This window comes from Carcharodon carcharias, chromosome 21, assembly GCF_017639515.1.
Source record: "Carcharodon carcharias isolate sCarCar2 chromosome 21, sCarCar2.pri, whole genome shotgun sequence".
NCBI lineage: Eukaryota > Metazoa > Chordata > Chondrichthyes > Lamniformes > Lamnidae > Carcharodon > Carcharodon carcharias.
This window is the reverse complement of record NC_054487.1, coordinates 11,035,862-11,063,829: the sequence shown is the minus strand read 5'-3', so window position 1 is coordinate 11,063,829 and position 27,968 is coordinate 11,035,862. Positions and strand designations below refer to the sequence as shown.

At 47.8% G+C, this 27,968-nt stretch overlaps 1 protein-coding gene across 1 annotated transcript in view; it reads left to right on the top strand.

Annotated features, from left to right (window-relative positions):
• The first annotated feature begins 15,172 nt into the window (after positions 1-15,172).
• Positions 15,173-27,968, top strand: part of cntn1b (contactin 1b) — an 836,554-nt gene continuing 823,758 nt past the window's right edge. The window contains exon 1 of the mRNA XM_041216323.1: positions 15,173-15,238. The gene's annotated coding sequence lies outside the window, so the exon portion shown is untranslated. The remainder of the gene's footprint in view (positions 15,239-27,968) is intronic.

The window sequence follows — 27,968 nt, the reverse complement described above, 5'->3', positions numbered from 1 at the left end:
GAAAATTTCACCCAACCTGCAACAATTTTCACTGCGGCTGGGACCAGAAAATCTCAGCCCATGCTTCTGATTTAACCCTAAATAGAGTTTGCGGTGCATCAGTTTAAAATTTTGACCCCATAAGCAAGTGTTTGGGGAAACAACCACAGCCTATTTCAAAATAGTAAAACACCTCTGCTTACGGAGTGCTGGGCGGGCCTTACTTGGCACAGAGCCAATCACAGGCGGCAATTGGCAACATAACCACCCCCACTTGCTCCCACCAAGCCCACCCACCTACTGAAAAATTCAGCCCACCGTGCATGTATGTGAATTTGCAGAGTGTGGCAAATAACGTTGATGAACTGCAGGCACAGATAGTCTCATGTAACTATGATGCTGTAACGGAAACAGAGACCTAGCTCAAAAAAGTAGTCTCTGTTCGTTCTCATCTATCTTTCCCAGGCCATTATGTTTGAGGGAAGAGGCTCCTGCCTTATGGCCTGCACCCACTCTTGGATTGAAATCCCCCATAGGTGTAAGATGTTCTGACTTAAAGACTCTGCTGATAGCGATGTCAAGCTCCTCATAGAACTGGTTTTTTGCCTCTGTCGTGGAGAACAGCATTGGTGCAAAGATAGTCATGCAGTTAGCTGGCTCTGTTTGAGTTGAGAGGTGGATGGAGAGACCACGTTCTGAACCATTTGAGAAGGGTTCTATCATCACGAGTAGTGAGTTCCGTAGAGTGAAGCCTACACCTTTCTCATGCGTTTCTCCCGAACACTTGCCACGCCAGACGAATGTACAGGGCGAGGATTTTACCGTCAGGCTGGCGCGGTGGGCGTGCCTGGAAACAGCCGCAAAACGAACCACCATCCCGATCGGGCTCTGACCGCGATTTCACGCTGGCTGGCCAGTTAACAACCAGCCGGCGTTAAATGTGCGCTGAGAGCCTCAGTGCTGTTGGGGTGCGGGCGGGAGGAACGAGAGTGCTGAAGTCCATGCTTGCGCGGGGGGAGCACTCACTGAAAACTCCCTGAAGGCACAGGGCTGCCTCAGGGAGCTGAGGAATAATAAAATAAAAAAATTAAGATTTTACAAATGATAGAAACGTGTCCCCACATGTGACTCACTCACATGAAGAGGGACATGTTCAAAATGATGTTAAAAATACTTAATTTTTTTTACATACTGTTGGAAATCATATCCTGTCCGTGGATGAAGTTTTATTAACAAAATGCAAAGGCCGCTTGGCCTATTCGCCTGCCCGTCAACCATAAGGTTGGACGGTCAGTGAAAAGTAGCTTTCAATTACTTCCTTCAGGACCTTAATAGGCCTCTTAATTGTTGGCGGGCATGCAGTTGACTCTCACGCCTGCCACTAATCACTATTTTACGCTGGATTGGGTGGAACGAAAAATTCTGCTCGTAATGTATGTTTCTTTCAGTGGTCCGCTCTCATCAAGCCTGGGCTCTTGTAGGGAAGCCATGACTCATGTTCAGCTTATCAAGTTCCAACTCGATCACAACTGTCTTGCATGCGCCATCAATCAGTTGCAAGTTGTTCTGTCACATGATCTTGACGTTTCAGCTCGCCAATCGGAGGCAAGCAGATACGTAAAGGGCTCAGCTGACCAAAGGGAAGACTGAGAGAAAAGCAGAGGCCAGTGAACACTGCACATTCTCGGCCCACTCTCTCCCTCTGCAGCCAACGTGGCTGAGATTGCCGTGCCAGGATGGAGCTCCTGAGCCACACCAGGCTTTACACGGAGTTGACCACAGTCATCTCATGACCACTATTGTCTTAACGAGATGGAAGGCTGCCACTGTGGCTCAAAAGAGGGCAGGCCCAGGTAGTAAATATGCCCGGATACAAGGTGCTCAGGAAAGATAGGGAAGGGAGCAAGGGAGGAGGGGCAGCAGAATTGATTGAGGAGAACATTATGCTGTTTGAGAGAGAGAGGATTTCATAGAAGGGTCAAGCTCAAAGTCTACTTGATTAGAGCTAAGAGTCAATACAGCTATAATGACATTACTGGGTGTATTATATAGGCCATGAACTAGTGGGAAATAAATAGAGGAACAAATTTGCATGGAAATTACAGTGAGGTGCAAGAACTATGGTGTATCTATAATGGAGAACTTTAATCATCCTAAAATAGGCCTGAATTTTCCCAGATTCACACTAACAGGCAGATAAAATGGAGTCCTACCCGCCAATGAAAATGGCAGGTTTTCACACACTATCTTCCCAAACCCGCCTCATTATATATTCACTCCCACGAAACACACCGTTTCCATGGCGGGCGGGCTTTCATTCGTCCGCTCACCATTAGCCCGCTGTTGCATTACGCCGGCCACCATCTTTAACAGGCAGTTGCCTGCAACGCACTCATCACCACCTGCTCCCTACCGCTGCCTGGGAGACACGGCCAGCAAAGGCAAAAAGGCTGCAGCCTCCCCACTTCAACGACGGGTCCCTCGAGCGACTGCTGGATGCCTTTGTGTCCCATCGGGATGTGCTCTACTCCTCCACTCTGACCGTAGGATGGGTAGCAATGTCACCAACCCGGCTTGGCAGGCAGTGGTCAGCACCAACGCCCTTCAGAACGGGACAACCACCCAGTGCTGCAAAAGGATGAATGATCTCTTCTGTTCCATAGGGTAAGTCACTCTTTTCATCACTCCCAACTCTCACACTCACAAACACACCCACAGGGCCCTCACTCACTGCCTGTGCAAGGGACATCACCATTCACTCTCTCACACTCACCCTCATTGTCCCCATCCCTCCCAAGGGACCACTCACCACCCATACAGGCCAGGCGTACTTATCATCTGGCCCGGCAGGGGTCCTGATACACTCTCCCCATCTCTATCCATACAGGACAAACTGGCTCACAACAGGGGGGAAAGGTCACAGACAGATGGAGGGATGCCGGAAATCAATGTTCCGACAGAATTCAAAAACAGAGCCATCCAGCTGGCCGGCGATGACCGGGACCGGTCCTGTGCTCTTGGTGAGGTGGGCGCTGTTCTACCAAGTGAGGATCCAGCAGTGCAACATCCAGCAGGCAACCATGCTGTGAGTGATGTGTCCTGTTTCACAGGCCACTGCCATGCACTAATTATCTCCCCTTGCTTCCACAGGCACATCTGGGAAACAGTCAACGGAGTCCACAAACCAGAGCTTCCAATCAAGCTCCGAAGAAACCTCTGAAGAGGAATCTGAAGGCACCCAACAAGTTGCAGGTCCCGCAGCACGCCCTTCCTCTCATCGTACATTGACCGCAGGGCCGGGTCCGCGTCAGGCTGATGGAGATGTTCCTCCAGGTCAAGCACCTCCTTCTCCAACTCCTCAACCCTGGATTTCCGCCTCTTTGTCGACCCCCTTCGCGTACTCCTGACAGAAAACTCGGACGTGAGTCTTGCCCACGTCCCACCCGAGCCTCAAGGAGGGGAAGCCTCCCCGCTTCCTTCTCCAGCCGGCCCAGAAACGACAGAACAAGTTCAGGAACCGCTCGTCCTCCAGCAACAGGTTGTTAAAGGGCCAGTACGCAGACCCCATCCGAGCGCAGAACGATGTGAGCTCTGCCCACACCAGACGGTGGTCCGTGCCCGGCACCCGCTGCACAAAAGCCGATGGAACGCAGGACACGTATGTCTTGGAAATGTAAAGGTGGTCGAGTCTGGACGGTCTGACTCCAGGTGACAGGAAAGTGAAAACACTGGAGTCAAGATGGAGATGTCACCAGATGTCAACCAAATCGAAGGACCCGACCCAACCATGTCCCTCAACCTACCCACACCGAGAGAGCGATGCTGGGCACCGTAACGGTCCCGGGCCTCGAGGGTACAGTTGAAATCCTCCCCGAGGAAGATGCGCTCGCCCATGTCGATAGAGCCGAGATGAGTGGACACTTCCTCAAAGAGTCTCGCTTGCTGCTGCGCGCCCAGGGGAGCGTACACATTCACACAGTGAAGCGCCGCACCCCCCAGGCGCACAGTCAGGTGCAGCAACTGGCCTGGCACCGGCTCCTTCACCCCCAGGATCTCCGCCTGAAAATGTGGGGCCAACGAGATAGCCACCCCGCCAGAATTGGAGGCTGGGTGACTCAGGTAGCCCCCCCCCCCCCCCCCCCCCCCCCCCCCCCCCCACACCTCTCCACTCCAGGAGCCACGTAGCTTTGTTACCCGGAAAGGTCTGGGTTTCCTGCAGGAAGAACACCGCATACTTCCCATTCCGGAGGACCGAGAAGTTCTGGAACCTGCGCTGTGTGTCCCGGCTGCCGTGGATGTTGAGGTTGGCCGAGGGAGTCTCCATTGTCAGAAGGATGTGCCACCATCACCCAGAATAAGTGCAGGAAGGAGAGGACTTTTTATTTTAAGTCTTCCTTTCCTTCAGGAGCCCAGTGAGAAATGTACGGACCCCCCACTGGGCGTTCAGGTCCAACACGGGGGCTTTTATGTCGTCACGGGTGGACCAGGACACCAGAGGAAACGAATGCCCCTGGTCGTACACCAACTGGACCCTGTCTCGGTGACCGCAATTACTCGCCAGCAAGTCCCAGGGTTCCCCAATGGGGCTGAGGGGGGAGTCGACGGTGGGCTGAAGGTCGGGGGTGGTGCTCGCTATCGACACCCCATCCTTCTCCAGGTCCTCGCCTCCGGTTTCTGACCCCCTCCCCTGCATGGAGTGCGGGGGCTGAGTCAGAGCCGCCAGCTGCTTCTGCCCCCTGCCTCAATCCCACCTCCCGGACCAAGGGCAGAGGGGTCCTCCCTGGTCTCCCCTCGGGTTTCCGGGTCAGAGGGCAGCAGCGGCTCAGAGACCGGCTCCACCTCAGGCACCGGGTCGCCAGGTGAATCCGGAATAAGCCAGAGGGCAGAGCGAAGACCTACGGGGCGGAGAAGATACCAGCTCTTCACCGGGGGAGGGGACACATCCAACCTCGCCAGTCGGAAGGTCCTCCCCCTCCGAGGGGGGATGTCTCTTCTGGGATAGGCTGGGGGCTGGGGAGACCTCCATCTGGGAGGCTCCTGCTGCCTTGTCCAGGCCTCCTGGGGTTCGGGCAGGTCCACCCTTTCTAATAAGACCACCGGCTCAGGGTGACGCACCCCACCCTCCGGACCCGGGAACCTGCGCGGGGACGATGCTGGGCCCAGCATATGGTGCTGAGGCACACGCGGACCCAGGGGCACACGCGGACCCAGGGGCACACACGGACCCAGGGGCACGCGCGGACCCAGGGGCACACACGGACCCGGGGGCACACGCGGACCTGGGGGCACACGTGGACTCAGGGAGCACATGCAGACCCAGGGGCACACGCAGACCCGGGGGCACACGCAGGCCCAGGAGCACACGCAAGCCCAGGAGCACACGCAAGCCCAGGAGCACACGCGGACCGGGGCGCAGACGCAGACCCGGGGGCACACGCGGACCCGGAGGCACACGTGGACTCAGGGAGCATATGCAGACCCGGGGGCACACGCAGGCCCAGGAGCACACGCAGACCCAGGGGCACACGCGGACCCGAGAGCACACGCGGACCCGGGGGCACACGCGGACCCGGGGGCACACGCGGGCCCAGGGGCACACGCAGGCCCAGGAGCACACGCGGACCCGGGGAGCACAAGCAGACCCAGGGGGCACACGCGGACCCGAGACCACACACGGACCCGGGGGGCACACGCGGACCCGAGAGTACATGCAGACCCGGGGGCACACGCGGACCCAAGGGCACACACTGACCGGGGGGCACACGCGGACCCAGGGGCACACGTGGACCTGGGGGCACACACGGACCCGGGGGCACACACTGACCGGGGGGGGCACACGCGGACCCGGGGGCACACACTGACCGGGGGGGCACACGCGGACCCGGGGGCACACACTGACCGGGGGGGCACATGCGGACCTGGGGGCACACACCAGGGGCCAGATGTTTTCTTTAGCCTTGAGCCGGTTCTCTTCAGTGGTTTGTGGATCTGGTCTCTCTGCCCAGAACCACCCCCCACCTCCCCACCACCACCCCCCCCCCTCCTCAGGTGGTGGATCTTCCTCTGCACCTTCCTGTAGTGCGGGGTGTCTCCCCCCTCGCCTCGCTGGCAGTCGATATGGTGATGGCTGCCAGCAGCACCTCCCCTGGTGGGGAGTAAGATAGAGCAGTGGCAGGGGGAAGAGCGGCAGTGCCAGCCATGGCTGCCTGGGTGGTGCTGGTGGTCTTGGAGGTGGGGCTGTTCTTACGAACGTGCCCTGCCTCCTCGCAAATGTAACAGCGCACACCATCCGCAGTTCAATAGACCCTGTAGGCGGCCCCCTTGAACTCCAGATAAAGGGCCTCCTCCATGCACTCCTCCCAGGCCAGGCAGATGGAAACCTTGGCACCCCTGACCTATCCTTTCTCTCTCTGTACTGCAGGGCTCCACCAGACCAGCCCAGGCACCGGAACCACATCTTCAGCATCCCGATGGTCTGCTCCACCAAGTTGCGAGCTGCTGCATGAGCCTCATTATAGCGTCGCTCTGCTGCAGTCTGAGGCTGCCGCACGGGTGTCATCAGCCAGGGCCTCTGTGGGTAGCTCTTGTCCCCCAGGAGCCAACCCTACAGCTTCTGTGGGCCCTGGAAGACTTCAGGGATCTGCGAGCAACTCAGGATGTAGGCGTTGTGCACACTCCCTGAAAAAATGCGCACACTTGCAGGATATATTTCTGGTGGTCACACACCAGCTGCACCTTCAGTCAGTGGAAGCCCTTGCGGTTGATGAAATCCACTGAGTGTGGCGATAGAGACCTGAGTGCCACATGAGTGCAGTCAGTCACACCCTGCAGCTGTGGGAATCCCGAGATCAGGGTGAATCCAATGGCCCTGGCATCCTGGCTGTCCCGGTCTTGGGTAAAATGCACAAAGTTGTTGCCATGGAGAAGATGGCAGCCGTAACCTCATGGATGCATTTGTGGGTGGCAGATTGTGAAATCTCACAGGGGTCCCCTATGGATCCCTGTAAGGAGCTACTGGCATAAAAATTGAGTGCCGCAGTCACTTTCACAGCCAATGGCAGTGGATGTCCTCCATGTCCCCTTGGTGCCAAGTCCTGCAGTAAGTGGAAGGTGTGAGCCACCAGCTCCCTAGACATGCGCAGTCATTGGTGACACTGGTTCTCATTCATCTGCAGGAATGGCAGGCAGGTTCTATAGACCCTGGGTGTCGCTAGGCGCCGACCATCCACAGCTCGATATCGCTCCTGAGCAGTTTGTGTGGAACCCAATGCTGCCCCTTCTTCATGAGGTTGTTGCTCCTGCCTTTGCGTGACCGGGTGTCTCAGTTGCTCTTTCCTCCATCTTCTATGGTCTCTGTAGGCCATCAGGCATACAGCTAGGTCACCAGGATCCATGATCCTGACGTGGTCCTCCTGCAGCATGAAAGAGAGACACGGTCATCATGGCTGTAATTAGCACCTTTCCTGGCCCTGTGTGACCACCCCTTCATGCTTCCTGGAGAGTGCTGGTCACCCCTTGGATGGGCAGAGATAGCATGGCTGCTCTGCCAACCTGCGACATGGGGGATACTGGTCCAAACCAGGATGCTGAGATTGCAAGGGGCTGTGGATGCGTCCAGCAGTGACTGCTACATGGCCAGTGTTGGCGAGGAGATTGTACAACTTGTGCAGTCCAACTGCTCCACGGTCCAATAAAGTGCTGGCGGACTCGAAGTCTATGCCAGAGGGGTGGGGTGGGCGGGTGGGGTGGGGGTAAGGTATAGAGCACTTGGTTGATCCTTTGGTGCCTCCGTGATGCTTGTAAGGGCAGGCAGGCTAGGAGCCGGACACCAGTCATATCACTGTGGCTGCACCTGATCTGTATTAGTTGCAGAGGCATGGTCAGTTTATAAAGATGTCCCTAATGCATGGCCATTTCCATCGCTTACCCTGTCCCCACCTCAACTGCCTGTGCATGGGATGCAACGCCAGGGCAGCACTTGACCTCCCATCGCCAGCAGTCGCCTCCGAGGCTGGCCAGGCACTTGCCCCCAGACACCCCCCACCCCTCAGCAGTCACCTGCGGGGGCCAGGCATCAGTTTCCCCTGCCCCATGGCACTCCTGAGGCTTGTAAACAACAGGCGAGTTGCTGCTCACTCACCTTAGTTGCCCCAAAGTGAAGGCCGCCAAGTTGCCAAGTGCACATTGGCTGTGTGCTGTTGTGAAACAGGTCGGTGCGCTTTCTCACCGATGTGGATGGACGATACAGCAGGGTTCCAAGAGCCTGGCAGGATGGCCTTTTAATTATATGCTAATGTATTACAATTAGCTCCCTGCCGACCAATGGCAGGAAACGCAGCCTGCCATCAATGGGATGAGTGGAAGATCGCGACCTGCCTTCACCCCGTCACGAAGTGAGTGCCGCCATAGTTTCTGCGCACTCCACCTATCACACCCAATGCCAACGGGCTGAGAAAATTCCACCCATAGACTGGGATACTAACAGTTAAAGGGCAGATTTGGCCAAGAGTTTCTAGAGTGAGTTCGGGCGAATTTTCTGCATCAGAATGTTTCCAGTCCAAGGAAGAAGCAGGCATTGATGGATCTGGTTCTGGGGACTGGGGTGGTCAAGCAGATCAAGTGTCAATAGAGAACACTTAATGGACAGTGATCATCGTTTCATGGACTTCCAAAAGGCATCTGATAAAATGCCAAGTCACAGCTTGTCAGCAAAGTTAGAGCTCATGGAATAAAAGGCACAGTAGCAGCATGGATATGAAATTGGCTGAGTGAAAGGAAATAGAGAGTGGTAGTGAATGGTTATTTTTTGGACTGCTGGAAGGTATATAGTGAGAATCCCCAGAACTCAGTGTTGGGTCTCCTACTTTTCTTGACCTATATTAATGACTTAGACTTTGATGTACAGGACACAATTTCAAAATTTGCAGCTAACATAAAACATGGAAGCATTGTGAATGATGAGGAGGATAGTGATAGTGATCAAAAGTATATAGGTTTTCGGAATGGGCAGACAAGTGGCAGATGGAACTTAACGCAGAGAAGTGTGAAGCGATTCATTTTGGTAGGAACAATGCAGACAGATAATATAAAATAAAGGATACAATTCTAAAGGAGGTGCACAAGCCATGGGATCTGGGCATATATGTACACAAATCATTGAAGATGGCAGGACAGTTTGAGAAAGCAGTTCAAGTATAAGGGATCCTGAGCTTTATAGATAGGAGCATAGACTGCAAAAGCAAGGAAGTAATAATGAACCTGTATAAACACCAGTTCAGCCCCAACTAGAACATTGTGTCCCTTTCTGGGCACCACATTTTACGAAGGGTGTGATGTCATAAGAGAGGGTACTCAAAGGATTCACAAAAATTAGAGACTTCACTCACACGGATAGGCTGGAGAAGCTAGGGCTGTTCCATTTGGAGAAGATTAAGAGGAGGCTTGATAGAGGTGTCCTAAATCATGAGGGGTCTAGACAGAGTTAATGTTCCTATTGTGGTGGAAGGATCAAGACCCCAAGGACACCAATTTAAGAAGCAATGGTGATGTGAGGAAAAACTTTATTATGTAATGAGTGAGTAGGACCTGGAATGTACTGCTTGAGATTGTGGTGGAGGCAGGTTAATTGTGGCTTTCAAAAGGAAATTGGATAATCACCTGTAGAGAAAAAAATTCCAGGAAATAGCAGGGGAGCTGAATAGATGAGATGCTGTAGCAGACAGCCAGTATGGACACAATGGGCCAAATTGCCTCCTTCAGTGCTGTAATCATTCTATATCATTGGTTGTTATGACATCAGCTATCTAGGTCTCACACTGTTGAACTCTCTTCTTAAGTTCCTTCTCCTTTAAGACCCTCTTTAAAAGACTTTGATTTGTTTTGGCCAAGCATTTAAACCACCCCTCCGAATACCACCTCATTTGCTTTGACCTTCATTTTGTAGTCCGATTACACCTCTTAGGAAGCGTTTACATTAAAGGCACCATATAAATTAAAGTTCTTGTTGTTCTGTACTCAACGATATCTTTTGAGAAATGCAATTGATCCAAAAAGAATTTGCCAAAATGTTGGTCGGGTTCAGAACGCAGCATTCTCTGGCACAAAACTAAAGTAGAATAATTTGAAAGCTGACATTGTTTTGCAAATTTATTATAGGTTAGAGACAAATGTGAGCCATCCAGCAGCTGTTCATGTCTTTCCTCTAAGACACGGAAAACAAGATAATAAAAACTGCAGAACATCAAAATGATCCGAACAGATGAATGGTTACTTGACACTGTTGAATTGTTTTACTCATCATTGATCTTAGGAATAAGCTGGGAAGACCTTGCCATGAGGTAAAATTGATAACGATGTGCTTTAATTTGAAATTCTGAAGTGCTGATTGTGCTAATTGTGAGAAACTGCATGACTTAAAGACAAATATGCATAAGGATTTCATCCACTTGAAAGAATGAGATTTTAATGGTAAGAACACTAATGTTAACGCAAGGAGTGCTTAGTGGAAAATTTGAATAGTTCTTTCCCTACTTTCTACACCCCGCCACCCCAGAAGGGAGAGTGATGGTTAATGGGCTTACATTTAAAACATCTTAGCCAATGTCGGTCCTCTTGTCCCTCCAGAGCCACATGCAGGGCACATGTACATAAATTCCAATAGAAATCACTGGATACCAATTGAAAGCAGAAGTCTGGTTAATAGTTTCTCATCATAGTGTGGAGATTTGGATTCTATACTAAACTGCAGAGTAAGAAAATACTTGTTGAGGAATATTGGCCGAAAAGGACAATCACTAATTTAGAATGCAAACTAACAAGGTTTATTGGACAATAAAGATTAACGCTTAACCTTTCATTAATCGAGGCATGGCACAATACATAAGTTCAATGTGCGTTAGTTTGTTTTTTCGGGGATTCCGAGATTCCTGTGGTCTTTTCTTCTTAGTTCCTTGAACCTGATCTCCTGACTCATGACATTCTTTGAGATTTTAGCTTAGCCAACTTAACTCTAACATGTACACAAATCCCTTTGCAGCAGTAAGATTTCAACTCTAGTGGATCCTTTTCGAACCCACAAATTCCTAGTCCGCCTTAACTGCTGAAGCTACACACTTCACAGCTATCTACAGAGTGTCCACTCTCTCTATGGTGGAAACAATTTTTTTAGCAACGTCTGTAAGACTGTAAAACAAAAACAAAAACAGAATTACCTGGAAAAACTCAGCAGGTCTGGCAGCATCGGCGGAGAAGAAAAGAGTTGACGTTTTGAGTCCTCATGACCCTTCGACAGAACTTGAGTTCGAGTCCAAGAAAGAGTTGAAATATAAGCTGGTTTAAGGTGTGTGTGTGGGGGGCGGAGAGAGAGAGAGAGAGGTGGAGCGGGGGTGTGGTTGTAGGGACAAACAAGCAGTGATAGAAGCAGATCATCAAAAGATGTCAACAACAATAATACAAAAGAACACATAGGTGTTAAAGTTAAAGTTGGTGATATTATCTAAACAAATGTGCTAATTAAGAATGGATGGTAGGGCACTCAAGGTATAGCTCTAGTGGGGGTGGGGAGAGCATAAAAGATGTAAAAATAAATAAATAAATAAATAAATAAATAATTTTTTTTTCTCCACTGATTCTCCCAACTAGACTTCAACTGACTGGCTGATTCCTTGGCAGCTAAGTGGTTATGCATTTTCTTTTCACCCTCTCTTAAGGCAATTACTTTAGCCCTGGCAATCCTGTCTTTTCTGGGCCCACTGATCTCTAATATTGGATTCTTCCATCAATCCTCAGCCCTGAGACAGATACTTTATTCACTACCTAAGCCTAATATGGGGTTCTTATAGCAACCCCTCAGCCCGTCAGAAATACCCATAGACTGGCAAGGTCCTACACAAATGCTAGCTTCCTAGCAAGTATCCTACCATTAACTCTGTCTCCTGACAAATACCTCCAGCAAATGTCCTATGGCAAATGCTAACCCTAGGCGAGCGAAAAGGACTCAGTGATACACCCCTATTTTTATACCCTTGCAACAGGTAGTTTTGCAACATTTAGCCCAAGTTTGTGTACTTGGAACAAGACAACCAACAATTTCTAACCCAATATTTGCACCTCTTGACCAATGGGAAAAGTGCTCCTAGCTTCCCCACAACAACCTCTAACTGATGGTCCTTGGAATATTCTAGCCCTTAGGCCACTTTTCTGGCCAAACAGCATTATAGCTTTAGCTGCCCTTCCAACTGCTAAACTATAATGTATCTTTTACCAGAGGGCCTAGAGTATCTAGTCCTCAAGCCACCTTCCTGGCCAATCAGCACTGTGGCTTTGGCTTCTATGTTCTGCTAAGCTAGACTCACTGGAGCCCAAATTTACAATTGTGACCAAGCTATAACTTCAATTCATGTGTTCTTTCTTAAAGCTACAGCACAGTTTTTGGCACTTAAAGGGCTGAGAGGCCCTGGCGGAACCCAAACTGGACGTCAGTGAGCAGGTTATTGCTAAGCAAGTGCCACTTGTGGATGACTATGGCAGTCTGTTGCTTGACTAGCCTGTGAGTTAGCTCTCCCAATTTTGGCACTAGCCCCCAGATGTTAGTAAGGAGGACTTTGCAGAGTCGACAGGGCTGAGATTGCTGTTGTCGTTCCTGGTGCCTAGGTCGATGCTAGTTGGTCCATCCGGTTTCATTTCTTTTATGTGACTTTGTAGCAGTTTGTTATGACTGAGTGGCTTGCTGGGCCATTTTAGAGGGCACTTAAGGGTCAACCACATTGCTGTGGGTCTGGAGTCACGTGTAGGCCAGGCCAGGTAAGGATGACAGAAGGACATTAGTGAACCAGGTGGCTTTTTATAACAATTGATAATGGTTCCCTGGTCATGGTTAGATTTTTAATTCTGGATTTTTTTTATTGAATTCAAACTCGGGTCCCCAGAGCATTACCCTGACTCTCTGGATTACTAGTCCAGTGACAATGCCACTATGCCATTGCCTCTCCTTGCATGTAATTCTCTCAATCGTGTGATAGTAGGAAGCAGCAGCAATTAGTGTAATTGGATTTAGAGGGAGGCTCTCACAACCAAAACCTTTAACCTGCCTTTTCAAATACAATGTATTCCCAGCTTTTTCTGTTTTTATTACAGATGATATTCCCCATTGACCCTGCTGGAGGGCACATGTGCATATCGAATGAGGGGAAGGTGTGGTTTACTGTAGTCTGATGCGGTACTCCCCATGACCAAATATCCTCCCAAATACATATGCATAAAATAAGCTACAAGGGCATGGCACTGGAGGAACCCTTCCTAGGTGGAACCATCTCCCTGGCCTGTTGCTATGGGCAACGTATCTAAGTGCTTATGTTGCTGTACAGCGTCTAACTGCTGTTCTAATTAACTTTTGACTACGTGTTGCTAGGGTACAAAATTTTTAATTTAGGGTATGGCAGGGAAGTGGTTATGTCACTGAACTAGTAATCCAGAGAACATGAGTCCAAATCCCACTGTGGCAGGTGATGAATTTGGATTCCATTGGCAAAAAGCTGTGAGCAGTCATTGTCGGAATGCACAAGCTCCTCCACTGAGTCAAAGTGGCGATCCACGCCGGCTATCAGTAAAAGTGACCATGGAGCCAACCGCTTCGCCATTGCCCCTTTAGTGAAGGGAAAACACCACCCTAGTCCGGTCTGGCTCATCCACGACACCAGTCCCACAACTGAGGGGGTTTAACTGCCCTCGGGGACTTAGCAAGCCACTCCGCATTAGCGAGCTGTTACCAGTGGTTCCAAATGCGGGTCCAGCACCCTCTCGGGGGGGGGGCAATTGAGGATGGGAAACAAACGCCAGCCTTGGCAGCCTTGCCACATCCTGAGAATGAGTATTGAAAAGTCCATTTACAGGTGTATCCCATTGTTTTGACTCACTGTGGTTCAGGACTGGAGGCGGACGGGCTGCATGAACGGTGGCTTTGAAGTGTCTGGGAATACTGATGCCTATGCATTATTTTTTTTTCCGGGGTGGGGAGGCCCACTTGTTGCCCAGTTGTTTCCCTTCTGATGTTGCTCCTGGCAACATGTTGCCGCGATACAATTGCTGGGTTGCCGGTGATGGTCCAGGTCGTGGCGTGTTTTTTACAAACTCACGCTCCGATCTTTTGTTCTCTCCGTTTTAACCCACCGCTCCCAGGGAAGACATGATCCCGCTTTGACTCGACTGCACCCTCCCAGCACTGCAAACAGCCCAGTCCCACCTGCCTTGTGGGTGCTGGGAGGAACAGCATTGGTGTGTGCGGGGGCACCAGTGGGTTGTTTGGGGGTTGGGGGGCGGGGGGGGGGGGGGTGGTGGAGGTGGAGGTGGGGTGGTTGGGGGTCGCCGGCTGTCATGCAGTGTTGGTGCCAGAGAGGAGAGAGAGACACTCCCTCAAACCGAACCTTTCCGTGACCTGATGAAAACTGGGCTGATTCTCCTTTGCTGGTAAGAGTTAAAGGAAAAAGGGTGAACATTTCTCCTGACTGGAACTGCAACAGTGCTGCCGCTCCCCACCCCGTGAGGGTGCACTACTCCTCGGGGGTGTGGGGAGGGGTGGGGTGGAGGGGGGGTGTTGGGGAGAGGGGGTGGAGAGAGTTGGGGGGGGGGTGGTCTGCTTGCAAGTTGTCTGCAGTGTCATTGGCGCGACCCAGGTAGAAAGCATTCGATGCGCTTCCCTTTAGGAGCTTGTTTATACACCTTTCCTCCCTCCTTTGCAACCCCCCCCCCCCCCCCACCTTTGATGTCAGTTGCATGGAGTCAGTTTCCCGGCTGCCACTGATTTTTCGCCTGGCCACTTTGGCTGCTGCAGGGTTTGGGTGGTGGTGGTGGTGGTGTGTGTATGTGTGCATTTCTGCTAACTCCGCAGTGCCTATCCTGTTGCACTCCATCCTTGCTGCTGATGCAGTGACCGGTTTTGACGCAGCCGGCGAAGCTACTGCAGCAGCCGTTGGGAGGGAGGAGAGGGAGGAGAGGGAAGCAAGCCATCCTCCAACCACCCCCCCCCCCCCCACCAACCTCCTTCCTCTTGATAGGCTGCTTTGCCCTTGATGGACGTCGCGGCCGATCAATCGGAACCACCACGGCCCGGCAACCAGCTGTCTATCAGGGGCTGGGCTGTGAAGAGCTGTCAACCCCAGCTCAGGTACCATTGACTGGGAGAGTCGGCTCGCTTCCAGGTGAGCAGTAACGCTACCCATTGACTTGCAATCCAAAGCCCAGCACAGTATCCAAACCGCTACCGGTAAGTGGGGAAAAAAAAAAATGCAGCTTTGATTCTTGTTATCTTCAGGAGTCGGTACGGAAAGTTGTTGCTTTATTTTTTTACACAGTGTCAAAGGCAGAGCCTCTTAAACTCTTGCTGTGCTTAATCCCAACCTTGCGTGTTAAATCCAATGCTTTCCAATGTCGCTCGCTCGTTATTTAAGTGCCATTCAAAGTTTCACGCGTAGGTTTAAGAAATCAGTGCAATCTGTGTATAAAAGCCTCGAGGGAGCGATTGCATTCATTTAGTTCACTTTTTAACACCAATGGGAAGGATGAAGCGCTGCCTCGGGCAGGATAAGCAGTCGCAGCTAACGCCTTCACTGGACATTGGGTTGAATTTCTTAAGTCTCAGTTCTTTATTGCAACAGTAGGTGGCTATTCATCACCACCCCACCTCCCACCCCCCCCCCCCCCTTTATAAATTGGGACACAATGCAAATATTTATTACTACAGGTGGGTGGATAAACAACCTGCAGTTTTTTGTAAAAACATTGTTATAATATTCATTCAAAATGTAAGCTCAGCCTTGGACACATTCAAAACGATTAAATGCTTGGTTGTGTTGTAAATCTGGGTGCGTGTGTGTGTGTCTATGTGTGTGTGACTGCTTCTCACTCGGGAGTGTGCCAGTATTGGGAACACGCTGGGTTCATGATCAGCACACTACAAGAAGAGCGATTAACAACGGGAAAGTGAACCACACATTGTGAGCAATCTATACACTGACAACAACCAGTGTGTATGTGTAGAATTCTGGTTGCTATCTCATATCACTTACATGTTTTAAAATAGCTGGGTAATAATTTTAGTTTTAATTTTGCAACAGGAATATACTGAATAATTTTGACTGCAATCTGCACTTCTGGTGGGTATCTGATTTGAGCTGGAGGGCACGATCGTTTGATCTACTGCATCCTCTAGTTGGCATTATGTCACCACTTAACAGCCTCTGAATCTCTGGAGTTCTGTATTCTAGTGCAAGGCAGCATCAGGGACAATACCATGGCAGAGAAGTTCACAGTGCTCAGTGCGGGTGGAAGGAGGCTTGTAGCAATGATTGTTGGTACCACTAACTACCTGGGCAGGCAGGAGTAAATTTGAGCCTGCCACTCTCTTCTCCCCAGGTACCTCCCTGCCCCTACCACTCCCTGGAGAATACTTTGGTCAACTGTTCGTGCTCTGCATTTGCTGCCTTCTCATTTTATTCGCTCCTGGGAATGTGCCTAAACTTTGCCAATAAGATTCTTAATGAGCGATTTCAAATAAACATCATCTGGCTATTTGCGTGTGTTGCAGTTGGCGAGCTGATCACTGGCCTGTTGCTGACAATAGAGCGCAAAGCATACTATGTTACTAATCATTACCAGGCATCTCACAGCAGAGTAATGTATTCTGTTTTGCAGTTTAGCTCTGATGACCTTCTGTTGTCCTCTAATTTACTGGAAGCTGCACTGTAGAAGAACCATTGCTATTAGCTCACCGGGAAGATTTTCCAGGACTTACACATTGGATTGCCAAGGGTTCAGTGAATATAGAAAAAAAATGAGGAGGGCTAAAACCTAGCTCCAAATTGTCATTAACACTTCTGGTGTGTTGGCCTGTGTGACACTTTGTAGAGCCAAGTCTCAGGAGGTAATGAAGAAATGTTTGCTGCATGAATGAGAATAAATCAAGAATATGTTTACATAAAATAATCAATCTTGAGAAAGCTGAGAAAGATCCAAGTTGTAAGAGGTCTGGATTTAACAGCAGACACCCACCCTTATAGAAAATAGCAAATAACTTTAAGATTGGATACCTTTTAGGGTTCTTGCCAGGAGTTGGTTGAATCATATTATGGATGTCAGCCCCAATTGGGTTGAGGTCCAATGAGGGTATAGGGTTTGATGGGTGCAGGTCAGCCTTGTCTAGCATGGAGTTTGGGCGGAGCTCTTTGGCCATTGTTCCAGTCAAGCTTGCAGAAGGTACTACCACGAAGAAGGCAGTGGGAACCCACCTAATCCGCTCTTCCCTGGTAAGTTACCCAAGAACCTGGTATGTGAGACTCTGGCTAGAACTAGCCCTGTGAGTGTGTGTTGCTGGATAAAGTTGCATGACAGCAGCCATCACTGTCCAATGATGACCAGCTTCAAAACATAATTCAAGAAAACCCACCAAACTTGAGAAGTGTCTTCTGCTCCACATGTATTTGATATAAATACTGATGCTTGATGCCAAGTAGGCAAATAGCATTACAACCAGAACCACAGAAGGGAAACCTGAGCCATTTGATCAGAAAGAACATCCAAAACAAACTTTGTTTAATTGTTATCCAAATTTGCTTTCTTTCATTTAAATAAAACTGTGTAAGTTTCCAACAGTAATCAATCCTGGTTTCTCACTTCTGACCAATCCTATCATTAGCTATTTCAAAGTCACAAAAGTCACACGTTGCTCAATTAATTCAAAAGAAAATCACTGCCGACTGAACATTTTTTTTTGATAAATAAAAGCTTTTGGTGAACAAATGCAGGATTTCGGTCTCCCAGATGTGTTATTTCGGTAAGACTGCAGTCTATTTTCATGCATAAACTTCACACATGTAAAACCTTTGTCGTTCGAAAAAAAAACTCAAGAGAAAGTGAATTGTTTCCTTCAGGTCTCAGATGGACTACAACATTAAGAGAGAATATGGTCTCATTGGCCTGTGGCCTCGAGTAAGAGTGGTTAGCCTCTAATTGATGTTTATGCAGCATTTAGACATTTGTGGTTTTAGAGACATAAGCTAAACATTGGCCTCTTTTGGCAGATTAACCAAAGAAAGTGCACTTACATAGTGCCTTTCACATCCTCACGAAATTCCAAAGTTCAGTTAAGTTGTTTTTGAAGTATAATCACTGTTGTAGGAAAAGACATGAGCCAATTTGTGCATATTCGACTTAAAATCTTTTAATTTGAGATGAACATAAGAATTAGGAGCAGGAGTGGACCGGACTGCCCGTCGAGCCTGCTCTGTCATTCAGTTTGATCTTGGGTGCACTTTACCTTCAACTCCACTTTGTTGCCTGTTCCACATTTCCCTTGATTTTTGAGGAACCAAAAATCTGTCTATCCCAGCCTTAAATGTATCCAACGTTGGAGCATCCACAGCCCTCTTGGGTAGAGAATTCCAATGATTCACCACTCTTTGAGTGAAGGTAATTCTCTTCTTCTCAGTCCTAAATGAACTTTATCGTGAGACTGATATTGAGTCCTTATCCTCATTCTGAGACTGTGCCTCCATGACCACAATCTCTCAGCATCTACCCTATCGAGCTCCTTCAGAATCTTGAATATATCAATGAGATTGTCTCTCATTCTTATAAATTCCAGAGAATATAGGCCCAGTTTACTCAACCTTCATCATAGGACAATCCTTTCATCCCAGGAACCAATCTACTGAACCTCTGTTGTACTGCCTCCAATCCTTCCTTAAATGTGGAAACCAAAACTGAACACAGTACTCCAGATGTGGTCTCATCAAAGCCCTGTACAATTGTAACCAGATTTATTTATTCCTGTACTCCAATCCCCTTGCAATAAAGGCTAGCATGTCATTTGCCTTCCTAGCTTCTTGGTGTACCTGCTTGCTACTACTTGCATTTCTTGTATGAGCATGCCCTAGTCTCTCTGAACATCAACACTTGAAAGTTTCACAGCTTTTAAAAATATCCTGTTTTCCTTTTCTTATGACCACAGTGAATGACCTTACATTTCCCTACAATATATGCCATCTGCCATCTTGTTCTCCACTAACTTAACCGGTCTATATCTCTTTGCAGCTTCCCTGTGTCTTCCCCACAGCTTACCTTTCCACCTAACTTTCTATCATCAGCAAAATTAGATACATTACTCTCTGGCTGGTTATCTAAGTCATTAATATAGATTTTAAATAGCTGAGGCCCCAGAGCTAATCCTTGCGACACTCCACTTTTTGCAACCTGCCGATTTGAAAATGCCCCATTTATGCCAACTCTTTGTCTCCTGTCATTTACCAAGCCTCTATCCATACTAACATATTACCCACAACTCCATGAGCCCTTCTTTTGCCTATTACCGTTTTGTGTGGCACCTTATCAAATGCCTTTTGGAAATCCAGGTATACTACATCTACTTGTTCCCCTTTATCTACCCTACTAGTTGCAACCTCAAAAAACTCCATAAATTTGTCAAATAGGATTTCCCTTTAGTAAAATCAAGTTGACCTGTTCTAATCACAACAACTTTTCTAAGTGCATTGTTAAGACTTCCTTAATAATAGATTCCAGCATTTTCCCCAATGACTGATGTTAGGTTAACTGGCCTGTAGTTCACTGTTCTCTCTCCTTTCTTAAAAAGCAGTGTTACATTTGCCGACTTCCAATCCGATGGGACCATTTCCGAATCTAAGGAATTTTGGAAAATCATAGTTAGCACATCCACCACCTTTGCAGTTGTCTCTTGTAGCATCCCAGGGTGTAGGGCTTCAGGTCTGAACATTCATTGAATATTAGTCGCATAAGTTTCTCTAATAAGTGCGCTACCACTGAGTCAAGGTTGAAACTTGAGTGTGCAGAAGATACAAATTCAAGAGAATGGCCATGAGTATATTCACTTGAAAGGAAAAATTAAGTGAAAACTGGAAAGTTGTGAAGTTGGAGGAGATGGGCTGAGGGGAGTTTAGGAATAAGTGCTGAGTGGGTTGGCTAAAGGGAGAAGAGATTTCAGTGAGGAAGCCAGGCTGGAAGCTTCTGTCCCCACTGGAGTTGAGGAGGAAGGCAAGTAGGCCTGAGAGATTGGCGGGCTAGTGTCGGGACCGATACCCGATGCTTTCTGGCCTCCACAGGAAGTAAGTTCTGGACAGGAAGGCCCATGGTCGACCTTCCCACCCTACTTCCACTTGAGTCCTTTGAATGACCAATTAACATCCACTTAAGGGCCTCTTGCCACCTTCGCTACAATCTTCCCAGCCCCAGGCTGCATGTCAGCTGGATGGGTGGGGGCAGGTGGGGGAGGTGGTGGGGGGGGAGGGAAATCCTTTGATCTGCATTAATCTGTGCATGATTGAGGGTATGCACATGGGGCAGGGCAGTGGCCGCTGACCCTCATGGCCCCCCCCTTCCTACAGCCACCACCTTGCGAGACACCCCCCCCCCCCACCCTCCAAAGAGAAATTACCTGTTTTCTGGCTCACTCCACAATCTGGCACTCTGGGGGTGTTGTTCCGGCAGCAGCCATGGCCTGCCCAGTGGTGCTGCCGAGTGCAAGAGCTGCTGGCCTCTGATTGGCTGGCAGCTCTTGGTGAGCGGGAAGTTGTCTTCTGGGGCCCTCAGCCTGCAGAAAGGCCCGCTGCTGTCCACCTAACTGCCTGATGGATGGAAGATATGGCAGGCCTTCCTCCCCAGAGTCCGCTCAGGTGTCTTGCCACTTGTTCAGGCAATGAGTGAGACACCCACCGAAAACAAGATTCTGCCTACAGGATGGCTTTCAGAGAATGCTACAGCCACTACATGTATTTATATAATGCCTTGAATGTAATAAAACATGCCAAGGTGCTTCACAGGAGTGTTATGAAGCAAAACTTGATACCAAGACCATAAGGCGATATTGGGGTTGCTGATCCAAGATTGACCAGGTTTTAAGGAGTGTCTTAAAGGAGAAAAGAGAGCTTTATGGAGGGAATACCAGAGCTTTGGGCCTTGGTCACTGAAGACCTGGGTCATCAGTGGTGGATGCCAGGAGGCCAGAATTGGAGCAGTGTAAACATCTTGGAGGGTTTTGTCACTGGAGCACATTACAGAAATAGGCAGGGGTCCAGTTGATGAAGGGAATTGAAATCAAAGTTTTTCTTAATTGGGAGCCAGTGTAGGAGTAACAGGCCAAAGCGGCTTGTGTGAGTGAGAAGATGGCAGCAGAGATTTGAATAATGTCAGGGTTATGGAGGGTAGAATGTGGGAAGGCGGCCAGAAGCCCACTTGAATAGTTAAGTCTAGAGGTAACAAACGGATGAGGGCTTCAATAGCCGATGAGTTGTTAGGTGATATTAAAGAGCTGGAAACAGGTGGTGGTGATAGCATGGATATGGGGTTGTATGCGCTTCTCGAGCTCAACACCAGTGTTGCAACTAGCCTGGCTCAGTCTCAGACAGTTTTCTGCAAGAGGGAAGGATTCAGAAGCTCGGGAATGGAGTTTGTAGTGGGAACCAATGACAATGGCTTCAGTTTTCCCAATATTTGATTGGAGGAAATTTCAGCTAGGCCAGTCCTGGATGCCAGGTAAGCAGCCTGATAATTTAGCAACAGTGGGAGAATTGAGAGGGGTATTGCTGGGATAGAGCTTGGTGTTCTCAGCGTAAATGTGAAAGGTGGCTGTGTTTTCTCATGATGTTGCTGAAGGGCTGCATGCAGGTGAGAAGTGGGAGGGGCGGCCAAGGATAGATCTTTCTGAGTGGGGGGCAGGGTGGTGGACACCAATAGAGCGACAGAGAGAGAGGGAGAGAGAGAGCGAGAGAGAGAGAGAGCCTGGTAAGCGGCTGAATTAGGAACAGAGATCTGGAGCATCGGTAGTGCAGACGGTGCGCTTAAATTACACGTTACAAATAGATAAGAATGGAACCAGTGAGTGCAGTCCCACCAAGCTGGGTGACGATGGAGAGATGTCGGAGGAGGATGGTGTGGTCAACCATGTCAAAGGCTACAGACAATTAGACAGGGGTGAGGATGGATAGTTCACCTTCATCACAGTCACATAGGATTCCATTTGTGACTTTGGTAAGAGATGTACTGTGGCGGGGAAATTTGATGGGAAGGATATAAGTACGGTGTTCTGGAAAAGATGGGCACAGATTTGTGAGGCAACAACACATTGAAGGAGTTTTGCATGGAAAAGGAGATTGATGGTGGGGTGGGGTCAAAGGTTGCTTTTTGTTTTGAGGAGAAGGATGATGGCAGATTGCAAGGAGGGAAGGACAGTCCCCAAAGAGAGTGAGCCATGAACAACATCAACTAATGTGAGTACCAGGAAGAGAAGTTGAATGGTCAGTGATTTTGTTACACTCTGACAAGGAGTGTATCAGAGATAGGAGGCAACCTACTGGAAGAAAATGGGTACCAGAGGAATGGGTAGGGGAGGAGTGGTGGGGAGAAAGAAGCAACAAGGACTCTTGGGGGATAAGACCTCGCCCACTGCATCAGGTTTTTTGGGCTGGGGAAGTGATTGGCTGTATCACCTGACCATTTGGCTTCCATGACAGAGCAATAGCAGTCACTAACCAGGTACCTGCCTGGGCTAGGGTTTGTGCATACTGACAGTCTTCCTGTGAGGAAGGGGATATCCTGATGGGAAATAGTGATTCACTGGCACAGTCACAGGGTAGGGGTTGTGAAACCGATTATGCCTTACTGAGGTGGACTGGAATGGATGAGTTCACATGACTTTAACCTGGGTGGAACCTCCCTGAAACAGGCAGTTTGCAAATTGATCCTTTTATTGACTGAAAATGTTTATAAGTATGCAATCCGAGCTTCTCCTGGTGCATGCCAGTGTATTCTCTAACCCTAGCTTGAACACTGCACTGCTTTTGTCCATTCTTGAGTTTTCACCCACTCCTGTGGCCTGTAAAAAGAATGACTTGCATTTATACATTTTGCTTTGAGCCATTTCACATTAGTAGTAAGAGGAACTGAAGTTCAGGTTCAAGAAAGAGTTTGGGAGGAGTTGTTTAAGATGTGGCAAGGGTTTGCAGAGAGCAGGGCGTAAAGATTTGTCACCAGTGGAATCAGTGGAGGAGGGTAGAATCAGTGGAGGTGGAATTAGAAGAATAAATGCTTCAAGGAGGGAAGGTGAACTTGGAGGAGGAGCTTGCAGAGTTTGTTTAAACAAAGCCACAGCGGGCTTTCAGCATGGTTACTTTAAATTTAAAGGTGCTTTGGCACACAAAAGCCAGTATCAGGAGGCTAGCAATGAGAACCCTGAAGACGGTGCCATGGTCCTTGAAGTCTGTTTGGATGTTTCTCCTCAGATGGCCTGTTTATCCTACTCTCCTGCTCGCTCCCTGATACCCTTTAACATTTCTCTAATAAGCAACTTGTTCCCTTTTAAAATAATTTATGGGACTGTACTTCGACAATAGGTTGGGATAAATAATCCTATATTCAAACCATCATTTGCGTGAAGGTTTTCTTTGCACTCCTTTGGGGTCAAATTTTAGCAAGGGTTCTCCCGACTTCCTGCTGTCATTTTTACTTGCTGTTCTCTGAACTTCTACCTTCTGTGAACTCAATTCGATTAAAATTCAGCTGCCTGTACCTGTTCCACTTGCCTATCTCTGTGCCCGTCGTGACTTACACTCTCCTCCTTAAATATCCAGTCTTCATCCTGACCTTTGGATTCAATTCAGTGATCTTGGCCCACCTAATCTATGCAACCTTCTCCAGTGTTCTGAGCAAAAATGCCTGCTATCCTGGTTGTAATGCTTTTAGTCAGCCATTTCCACCATATTAAGCCACCACAATGAACCAGAGGCTGTCTGCTTGGCGATGAGGGGTACCTGCTCTACACATTTGTGTATCTATGTCTCTACCCCTAGTCAATCATTTACCGCACTATCAGCGGCAGAGCCTTCAGCTTGCTTGGGTCGATGCTAAAACCCACTCCATAACCCTCTGTCTCTCTATGCTTCTTTCATCACTTTCCAAAACATTTTAAACCCATCCTTTAGACTATGTTTTTAGTCCCCTACCCTAAATTTCCCACTATGGCTCAACATCTGTTGCTTATTTTCCCTCTACAACATTTGGAATGTATTTTGAAGCAGTGAATGTGGTTAAAATGATGTTGTCTCGGTCACACATGGTTAGTCAATAGTTTGCATTGTGCAGGATTGTTCTGAGCAGTGATGGGAATAGTAGTTGGTATTGGGCTTAATAGCTTCCATACCTGCTTTGCAAACTTGGCAGTCTTCTCTTTGTTTTGCATTAATTCTTCAGATATAATTATGTAATTGTTACTGAAAGGGGGGGTTTAATTTAGAACAGACCAGACTTCTCCACTCACTACCTGCCCGTAAACAGAAAGATCTTTTTGATTTTTGATTCCCCCCCGTTATAAGTGGTGTCATATTTTCTCCAACCCTTCAGTTTTGGAGTGGTCTAATCCTCTATTAACAACCCCAAGGCAAGCTCGAGGTAAGAGGAGTAATTTATTTTACACACACAAAAATGTGGGAAGGTGTTTTGCAATGCTGCCTGTTTTTGCATTCATACAATCAAGGAGGGACAAGGGAAAGAAAGGGGTTCAGGGCAAAGACCATGATAAAAATAAATGAGGATTATTGTTTCACGTGAGTGCAGAGTCCAGTGAGACATTGTCCAATGAAAGTTCTTTCACTTGCTTTTTTCTGGCAGAAGCCCTGGTTTTTTCCCAGGAATTTGGTTGAAAGCTGAGGCAGGTGAAGATGCAGCAAAGTATTCTTGTAAATTCTTGTATTCTGAGAATTAGTTCACTTTGGAGGTGAAGTGCAGGATTCTTTCTGGAGACCAGGCTTTGAGAGAGACAGAGGTCAGAGGCAGGATGCTATAGCCTGGAGTCCTGTTACCTCTTCTGAGGTTAAACAGCAGCTGAAAATGGAATCTGAAAGCTGTATAATTAAAACAATTCAAACAGTTCAAGTCTCAGTCATGTGACAGGGTGGTTTAGGTCAAGGCATTCAGCTGACGAGACCCCCTTGTTAAAACCCATTGTGTTTTATGCAGGTAACTATAGAACCATTAGCACAGTTTTGGAGATGAGGGGTCACAAATAGTTCTGCCTTTGTCCATAGCTGGCTGGTGCAGACATCTCTTCTGCTACACTTTGTGTTGTCTTGGCTGGAAGGTTTATACAATGAAAGGAGTACTACATTCCAGGGGTTTGATGTTTTAGCCTTTGTCCGTTTTAAACAGCTCAGGAACTTTCAGAACTACCATCATGTGGTCAGTGGAGGCCATCTTATCAGTCCAGCCATTTGTCCGCACAAAAAAAAACAAATTTAAACAGGGGAATATGGTAGAGAAACACATTTCTTTGAGTTTTTTATTTGTGCCTTCTCGGTCATAACAAATCATTTCAGATGAGTTATACACACACTCAGCAGCTGGGCCAATAAATATTTCTGGGCTCCTGTGTAAAATACAGGAATTGTATATTCTTGAGTGTTCAATGGCAGTACAGTGTGAATAAATTATACTCTTTTCTTAAAACAGGATACTTTGAACCTTAAGTGTAGCATGAGAATGTGCACTCTGCAACAGTAACTAATGTTACTTGTGGTAATTTGGCAGTTTTACAGCAACAGCATCACTGCCCAAGGTCTTGTCTCAACTCATGAAGTAAACTTATTCTTGTTTCTCGTTCACTAAGCAACATACAAGTCTGACATATCCTCCTTATATGTGTTGGATGGATATTGCCATTAAGCAAGTTGTTTATGTGATTGAACAACAATAGAGTACTCTGGGGCTTTCCGGTAGAGAGGAGAGCTTAAGATTAAAGTTTGAACAATTTGACTTGACCTTGATTTGTCTTTTTGTCATAATATAGATTCAGATGAGCCAGAGATTTGGATTTGGTCCAGCTTAGTGTGTGCATCCAGAAAGAAGCCCATTGTATTAAATTCATGAGTTCCGTGCTTCTCGCGGTAAACTATGCTCATGGGGTCCACAGGCAAAGGGGACATGGAATGGAGATAAGTATAGACAATTCTGACCCACGCACCTTTCAATTGGAGCTGACTATTGAGAGTGTGGGGAGTCAATGACTGCTCCTCCGTCCTCCTCTTCACAGTATCTAGTTTTTCTCAAGAGATCAGGGTTATCCATTCGAATGCTGTATCCAGGTGACCATTCAAATGGCAAAGAACTGAGTGACATCAATTCTAAATTTAACTTGTACTTACGCCTCCTTGATCTGCTGCTATGGTACCGTTGCAAGCAGGCTATTGATTGTCTTTTTCGGTACTATGTTAGCTAGTTTCTTTGAGGTCAAACATCTCATGGTGAGTTCTTTGGCTGCCTTGTCACCTGTTGATGTTGAAAGTTGATAGACAGTGAGGTCATTAAGGAAGATTAAAGATTTTGTATTTCAGGTGACAAACCAAATAATTTTTTCACCCAAAATTATAGTTTTGAGTTGAAGACTTTTTGGATCTGTATTGTTGCAGTCGTAGGTTCTCAGTTGACTTGTGTATGTCATTACTTAGTTCCCAAACACTCTGTGTGGTTGTATGAAGGAAACCAAACAGAATCACTCTTTATACAGATAATTTAAATGCTGCCTTATTCCTCCCTCGTTGACTTTATAAGCTTTCAGCACCAGGGGGCATCTTTTTCCAGAAGTTCGATATTTGGCTTTGATGGGCAAGATTTATGTTAAGGTTGTTTAAATACAATGAAAGCAAAATAATGTGGATGCTGGGAATCTGAAATAAAACTAGAAATTGCTGGAAAAACTCAACAGGCCAGGCAGCATGTGTGGAGAGAGAAACAGAGTTAACATTTTGAGTCCAATATGACTCTCCTTTTTCAATATAACTCTTCCACTACATTCGAACATAGGAATTAGGAGCAGGAGTGAGGCCACTCGGCCCCTCGAGCCTGCTCCGCCATTCAATAAGATCATGGCTGATGGTAACCTCAACTCCACATTCCTGTCTACCCCAATAACCTTTCATCCCATTGCTTATCAAGAATCTATCTAGCTCTGGCTTAAAAATATTCAAGACTCTGCTCCAACTGCCTTTTGAGGAAGAGAGTTCCAAAGACTCACTACCCTCTGAGAGAAAAAATAATTCTCCTTATCTCAGTCTTAAATGGGCTACCTCTTGTTTTTAAACTGTGACCCCTGGTTCTAGATTCTCCCACAAGAGGAAACATCCTCTCTACATCCACCCTGTCAAGACCCCTCAGGACCTTATATGTTTCAATCAAGTCACCTCTTACTCTTCTAAACTCCAGCAGATACAAGTCTAGCCTGTTCAACTAAAACAACCTGCACATTCCAGGTATTAGTCTAGTAAACCTTCTCTGAACTGCTTCCAACACATTTACATCCTTCCTTAATTAAGGAGACCAATACTGTACACAGTACTCCAGATGTGATCTCACCAAAGCATAACCTCCCTACATTTGTATTCAATTCCCCTCACGATAAACAATAACATTCTATTAGCTTTCCTAATTACTTGCAGTACCTGCATATCAAGCTTTTGTGGCTCATGTACTAAGACACCCAGATCCCCCTGCATCTCAGAGCTCTACAATCTCTCACCATTTAGATAATATACTTTTTATTCTTCCTGCCAAAATGGACAATTTCACATTTTCCCACATTATACTCCATTTGCCAGATCTTTGCCCACTCACTTCACTTATCTATGTCCCTTTGTATCCTCCTTATGTCCTCCTCCCAATTTACTTCCCTATCTATCCTTATGTCATCAGCAAATTTACGAACCATAACTTCAGTCCCCCTTCAAACTGTATGACTGGTCAGATTCTGGCATATCCAAAATCATAAATGAGATCCTTCCAAAGTGTGGAATGTTAAGTAAGCATTTTATAAGCATGGCTTTGATAGCACTTGCCTCTGAGTCAGAAGATAAAGGGTTGAACACCTGAGCAAATGGTTGCTGAATTTTGGTTAAACTACAGTTGGAGTACTGTGAATAATTCTG